The sequence below is a fragment of the Salarias fasciatus genome, chromosome 2 (assembly GCF_902148845.1).
Source record: "Salarias fasciatus chromosome 2, fSalaFa1.1, whole genome shotgun sequence".
Classification (NCBI taxonomy): Eukaryota; Metazoa; Chordata; class Actinopteri; order Blenniiformes; family Blenniidae; genus Salarias; species Salarias fasciatus.
Genome location: NC_043746.1, coordinates 5,009,944 through 5,017,734, shown reverse-complemented (window position 1 = coordinate 5,017,734; position 7,791 = coordinate 5,009,944).

Sequence of the window (7,791 nt, the reverse complement as noted above, 5' to 3'; positions counted from 1 at the left end):
GTTGCCCCCCCCCCCCCCCCCCCCTCCCCCCGCCGCCTGCATCCCGCACCCTCCATGAGTGATGAGCATCTCCAGGATTGGATAGGAAGGGGGACAGAAGCCATCTAAACTGTGCTGTAGCCCCATTACTCACCCAGACACCCCAGTGTCAACACACACACACACACACACACACACACACACACACACACACACACACACACACACACACTGACTCAGGAAGGCCGCAGCACCAAACCATGACCAGCAACTTCAGCACCCTCTGATAACAAAACTGTCGACTGGTTGAAAGAATTTACTCTTCTCGAACTAAGTCTGAGAAAACGTCCATAACTTTATTCTCTTATAGTTTCCGTCATCATTTAACAAAACTATCCCATCACTAAAATGTGTCAATTTTAAATTCCACTAAGAGTCATTTTCTATTCAGAAAACATCATAAAGTCCTGTACTGTGTAGAAATGTGTGTATTTGTAAACATCTCAAACTGGGTTTATGGCTAAACACAACTAAAATAGTTAAAAACCAAAGAAAATGGAGACTGAAAAGGTTGGGAAATAAACAAAACTTTTTTTTTTTATCATTTGTGCTTGTGTGTTAATTCTGGAGCTGTATTTGCAGGAATTTAGTCGTTTGTAAAATAAAACCAGCAACAAAGTCTGTCTACGTCAGTAATCTGATTACTTGTTTCACATCCAGGAACTGGAACACTAACAAAAGATAGTTTTAATCATAAAGAATCAGGATTAGCACTTGCAAGGTGAGCATAATGGCATTCTGGGAAGAATTTTTACTTCGTTTGAATTAGTTGCTTTACTAAGAAACAGTTTTGTTGTTTGACCTTAATGTGAATCCATTGATTTAACATGAGTCTTTTCTACACACCTCTGCTCAGTCTCTCTCTTTCTGTGTGTGTGTGTGTGTGTGTGTGTCCTTGGATCCAGTCAGCATTATGAATCCTTGAAGAGGCTAATGAACACCATAGCTCACTTATGGTAATCAGTCTCTTGAATTAGGCCTCTGCTGGAGTGGCCTATTAGAGGAGATCAGAGCGAAATGGATGATATTAGGGCCGCGCTGCCCACTGGAGATATGACAGTGTGTGTGTGTGTGTGTGTATAAGTGAGACATCCCTGTATGAGTATTTCTGGAAGTACTACTTGTTTAATGAAAGTTAATCCATGTTTTTAGAGCAGAGTGAAGATCTTCTGCTCATTATGGAGGTGTAGTACCACCCTGTCACCACAGGAGGGCAGTGGTGTATTACAGAGGACTCCTAAAGGAAGGAGCGTTTCCTGTAAGGACTGAGTTAACACATTCACACACACATGCCAGGCCAGACTCAGCTCACTGTCCACAACCTGCACGACTAAAGCTCCGGCAATGTATTTAAATGTATTCATGCTACGAACCCACACTGAAAACACCTTCCTCCGTACCATTCATTCTTTTTCTTTGAAGGGGGTCTTTTCTCCTTGTCTTCTCCTCCACATCCTCCTGTTGCCCTCGCTTGCCTCTCCTCCTCCTCCTCCTCCTCCTCCTCCTCCTCCTCCAGTTCAGGCCAGGAGCCATCAAACTAAATTTTGGATCAATCGTTTGATCATTCCATACAACACCACTGCTACGCCCAATTTAGCTGACACACACACACACACACACACACACACACACACACACACACACACACACACACACACACACACACTTGTGCAGCCTATCCCTTATGTTACCTCTGGGATGTAGCTGACAAATGACAGCGCTACTCATCTGCCAACCCTGAATCTCCTCCTCGGTACTGTGTGTGTGTGTGTGTGTGTGTGTGTGTGTGTGTGTGTGTGTGTGTGTGTGTGTGATCGTTGAGGGACATGGGGAGATGGAGGGGAGCGTTGGCAGGATTCCTGCTCTCTGATTGGTTGAAGTGCCCATCCTGCAGAGTTATGGATTTTTGACAGAAAGGATAGTTTGCTTCGACCATGTTGCTCAGCAGACTATGAAAAACAGGTTATTTTCTTTCGAGCTGAGAACAAACCACACATTTCCACTGGTAAAATCTGTTATTTCACCATTTATGGATTTGTTTTTTTTTCCTCTGGAGGTGCAGGGACAGAGCGAAAATGAGGAAGAGGAGGAGGAAGAGCTGCAGGAACGACGGCAGACCTGAATAAATGGTAAACCTGGGCCAACAGACGGCGGCGCCGCACGGCCGTGGTCGCAGTGAACCTGCTGGACGGGGTTCTGGAACCCGGTCCGACCTCGCGCCGTCCGGTCTGGACTCAGGTTTCAGGACACATCTTGACTTTGTGTCCAGCTGTGCTGACTCGGGTTGAGCAGATGTTTCGTCTCAGCGCCGATCCGGGAGTCTCTGAAGGTCAGGGCGGCGGAAGAGAAGGCCTGGTTCCTCTCACCTGAACGCAGCTGCTGGGCCCGGGGCGGGGGGGCACGGGGGATCATTTCTATACTTCCATCCATCCACTCTTCTCATCATATCCATTTCTTCTGAGGCTCCTGCTGAATAAATCCTCGCTTACTTCAGACGGCCATCTTGGAATATTTGAGTCATGAGAACGAGCAGAGCGACTGGAATTAACTTACAGCAGAATAAAGGTTTCTGGAGGAGTTATTCAATTCCACCTCAAAATCAGAAGAAACCAGAAAACCTGCCTCTGCATTGAGTTTAATTTCACCAGACCACTTTAATCAGCGTCGAGAAGAAAAGACAGTTTTCATCAGGAATCTAACAGGACCTCATCTGCGCAACACAGTCAGTCAGAGATCACTTTTCTATCCGGATGAACTCGGATTCGCATTTTTTCCGGCGGTCCGGAGCTCAAAATCTCCCAAAAATGTGAAGGAGGAGACGCGGAGAGGATCAGTCCTTTGTTTAAATCTCGGCGAAGCGGGAGCCGAACGCCACAAACGTGAGTCTGTGGAAGATCGAGGCGTCGGAGGCCAAACGTGAGAGAGATCAGGTAGAAACACACGCTTTAATTAGCAGACTGAGGAATGCTCGCAGCTCCGAGTGTGTGTGTGTGTGTGTGTGTGTGTGTGTTTGATGGCTTTAATTAGTCGAAGTGTGAGATGAAACACTGAGGAAAATCAACAAAGTGGCATCTCCATAAAGGTTAACAGCCGCTCGCGTCCTCCCCTCTTCCTTTCTTCACCGCGGAGGAGGAAATGAGAACCAGGGAGCAGAGACGAAGACAAAGTAAATATCTTTAATCAAACCGCGAGCTCAGAGCGCCAGCAGCTTTATTAGCTCCACACACACACACACACACACACACACACACACACACACACACACACACACACACACACACACACACACACACACACACACACACACAGTCTGTTGTTCCAACGCATACAAATTGAAATCTGCCCTCCAGAAAGCTTCGGCTTCAAGCCCGTGTCTCACTGTACAGATTACAGGTAGAAGCGCAGAGATTACTGTGAAACTAAAATTGAGTGTCTCGTTTCTGATGTCTCGCCCGCGGCCTGAATCGGGAAGAGAGACGTTTCTTATTTTCCCTTCCTCTCCTGTCTCGCTGTGATACTATTTGCTCGGAGGAGGAGGCTGATGAGACGGGACGACGTGCTTCAGTCTGTTGCTCAGAGACCAGAGACCAGCATGGAGGAGACGGAGTGTGTGTGTGTGTGTGTGTGTGTGTGTGTGTGTGTGTGTGTGTGTGTGTGTGTGTGTGTGTGTGTGTCCAGTGACTCAACACATTGCTACTTGCAGCATCTCGTCCTCGTCATCACAACACGTGACCTCTGTTCCATTTCCAGTTTTCACCCTGATTTTTTGTCAATAACCGTTTTGGAGCTTTAATTCCGTATTTACCAGAATAAAAGCCACAGTTTAAAGAGGATCTGGCTTTTAGTTTTTTGTGGATCACAATCAAGATACTTTGACAACATAAACAGTGATTTGCTTTTCCTCCAGATAATCCTTTTAACTGTGTTTGTATTTAGATTTCTGAGTACATACTTTAATTTCTCTACTTTAATTTACAATATTTGTGTCTATTGACATTTCTGGGTGTGTGTGAAGTGTTTTAGACAAAAATATCAATGCCCAAATATCCGAATACAAACAGACGTCTGTAATAATTACACTGCTTCGTGCTCATAAATACCACTGACACGGTTTCTGTCAGGAAGTGTGTGTTAAACCACAGAAGTTCGGTCTCAGGTTGAGAAAGTAAGTCAGGTCAAGCTCTGAAATGAGCTCTGAATCCTCCGGAGACCAGCAGCCCTAATTCTTTATTTTAACAGTGCAGGGTGTCTGTGTATATTCAATTAGGTGCACTTTGTCACAAACTGCTCCCGGAAAGTCTCAGGAGCAACAGGGAGGCGTCAGAGAAGCTCTTCTCCCATCATTCAACCAGAATTTAACTCAGGTAAAGTCACTGTTTTCACAAAGTCAGCTGAAGCTGCTGCAGATTGTATTTATTCAGTAAAGGCTAAATTAACTCAACAAAGGTTCTTCTGTTTGCACTTGAAGACTTCTTAATTGAAATTCTGTTAAATCATTTATTCTTCCCAGTTAAAAATGTTTATTTCTATTGATGCTCATAAATCATTCAATCTACAAATATTTTCACCACTTTTCATATAAATGTCTTTATGTGAAAATACACATCTTCATTTGTAGCTCAAAAAAAAATCCTTGAATTTTTTGAATATCTATCTATCTATCTATCTATCTATCTATCTATCTATCTATCTATCTATCTATCTATCTATCTATCTATCTATCTATCTATCCTTGACTTCCTCCTCATGTCTGATTGCTCCCTGATGTGTTTCACCTGTGTCTCAGTGTGTGATCGTCTTCACCTGAAGGCTGTGGTGCATTCTGGGTATCTGTATCTGTGTTTCTTTGTTTGTAGCTCTCCAGCATCTCACTCCTCTGCGTTCTGCCTGTTCCCAGTATCTCTGTTGTCTCCTGTTGAGGACTGTTATTTTGGATTTTTGGTGTGTGTTTCTGCAGCGTGTGCATGTGACCCCTGACCCACACGTGGATTTACCTGGAAGTCCTCCAGCATTTTTAGTTGCATTTCTTTGTTATGATAATTCACCTTTCTCTGTTTCTTTTGAAACTGCGATAACTAATCAGCATTTTTCTCAGTCTGATAAGAAACCGATGAGTAAAGAGCGTTTCATTCATAACATATCATCGTTTTGTCGCCTCAAAACAGACGTGCACACAAATTGTCAGGAATCAGATGTAGCGCCCACATGGACTGTAATCGGATCAGGACCAGGATCGAATTACAACCTAATCAGATTACGTGTTTACATGAATATCAGAGTTTAACTGGTGTGAATAACTGCAGCCCCTGAGAGCTTTTAATGTGAATCTTTTTACAGTATTTCACTGTAACATTACAGCTAAACAGATGAGTTTATCTCTCCTCTGAGGTTGAAAATGACATTATTTAAATTACTTTCAACCCTGATGTTTCAAGGACACAAAAAAAGTGGAGATCCGGTGAGGGGCTTTCCTGCATTTGTCTGGTGATCACAACCAAATGAAAATCAAAATTTTTTAAAGGATATCTTTATTGTTTTTTTCACTTCAAGTAAAAGTAAAGACTAAGGCAAAAAAAAACAAAACACAAAACACAAAAACTGCAACACGGTGTCAAAAACAATAAATAGAAACATTTTTAAAAACTCAAATTGACACTTGAGAGGGTGTTCCAGACAAGATGCTGCAGTGTGGCGTTCGGTTGGTATCACAGCTCAAGAGTGTGATTCTGAAGGTACGTCTGTCCAGAGCAGTCCAGCGAGGCCCCGCTGCACAGTCTGCTACTTGTAGAGCCAATGTGGTCCCAGAGAGGGGCCCGGGTTTTAGGAAACGAGCTTCCAGTTTTATCCAGATGGATTCAGAAACCGTTCAAAAAGAGGAACCTTGACATTTTTCTGCCGTGTATCTCTGGCGATAAAAGGTTTCAGGTTTCAAACGTTTTTAAAGTTAAGACATTAAATTCCATTTAAGTGACCGTGACAGAGGTTTTGGCATTAATGACTTTCGAACTTGTGATTGACCTTGCAGTCTTTTAATTTCTTTGGAGCACTGAATGCTGTTTCTCGTCCCGCAGAACCTTTTTTTCTTTTAGATTTTCTGATGTTCTTTGGATGCAGCGCAGTGGACTCCTGCAGAAACTTTGAGAAAGCCTAATTTCATTTTATTCTCTAACCAGGTGTACCTGAACATTAACATACAGTCATCATGCATTCATTTTCCTAAGAACTGGCGTGTGCTTTGTAATGGTTAAAACTTTTTCCTGCGCAAGTTTATCCCACATTCAAAAGCTGTTAAAGTGATTAGAATCAAACTGTGCCTTCCTCATAATGCTCAGCCTTCATCACATTCATATTCATCTCTGTGCACTGGAGCCACTTATTACAGTCTTGGATTTCCAGATTGCGTGAAAAATGGGGAATCTTGACGAACATCTTGGCCCCGCTGCTGTCGTCTCAGCGTCTCTCTGAGATGATAAACGCAGCTAATGGATTTTTAAATGGAAATGATGAGGAAATATCAAGCATCTATCTGTCTGCGGCGAACAAACAGGAATTCATTTGATCGGCAATGAATATCTAAATGAACTCATGTTCCGAACTGTATGCTGGACCTGTGGAAGAGGCTGAGCGTGCAGTGGAGGGTTTTACAGGGATAGAATAGAAACTAAAGTGTGTGTGTGTGTGTACGCTGTCTGCTTCAATAGAAATTCCCATGAATTATTTCCCACTTTTCTCTGCCACTGTATTCCAGTTATTGACTGAAAATCATTTTACGATTGTTGGTCCGTGAGCAAATAGTTTCATTTTGTTCTGTTTCAGGACGGTTTTCCAGCCGAACGTCTTTATTTAGAATCATCATTTGATCTACGGTGGTCAAAGGCAATTTGTTCAAACAGAGAGTGTGTATGTGTGTGTGCGTGTGGATTTTACTGCTGTTTTATAGTCCATTAGAAGCTCTTTACAGCAGCCTCATGGCCCCGTTCTGTTCTTTTTATTCGGCCGCTCTTTATGGCGTTAAGTAGCTAAATGACGGCGGCAGACGGGGCCGCCGCTCTCTCAAAGGCACAGCCGGACACGTTCTGGCAGACGAGTCGGACGACGGGCACTCAGGCTGTTCCTCCGTCCGACTGTCCGAGCCGGAGCGTGTCCGAGTGGCGAGGGTTTTCATTTGGCTGGTTTCAGTCAGATGTGACGGCGTTAACGATCACACTGCTTTCAGAGATTCCTCTGTTCACATCGATCTTATCGCGCCAGGGACTCCAAAATCTTATTTTTATTCCTGTAACTACAAAGTTTCTCAGTTTAACGCTTGAGTCAGCTGATCATTTGGATCCAGTAATTAGAATCAGGATGCTTTCATCACCACTGCGGGTCGGATTTTTCTAATCGTTCAATAGAACATGCAGAGAACATGCAGATTGTCGTTCTCCGTTATGCAGATGAATCGCTCTCTTCTGACTGAAACGTTCACCTGCACCTGTAATCCTGCAACAGCAAGCAGGAGAAAACCTCCGCAGCTCGACTGACACCAGAGAGGAGCTCTGCAGGAAACGCCGGCGGCTCTGGCCCTTCCTGTCGAGAGGCCGTCGCTGTTTCTGCACATTGTTGACACGTTGAACACTACAAATATCTGGGAGCGTTTATCGAAAGCAGCGGCGGAGTCCACCGGTCTCCCCCACGGTCCAACGGATCAGTCCCAGAAAGAGAGCAACATGTCTGCAACAAATTAATGCTTGGTGAGAGTGTACCAATTTC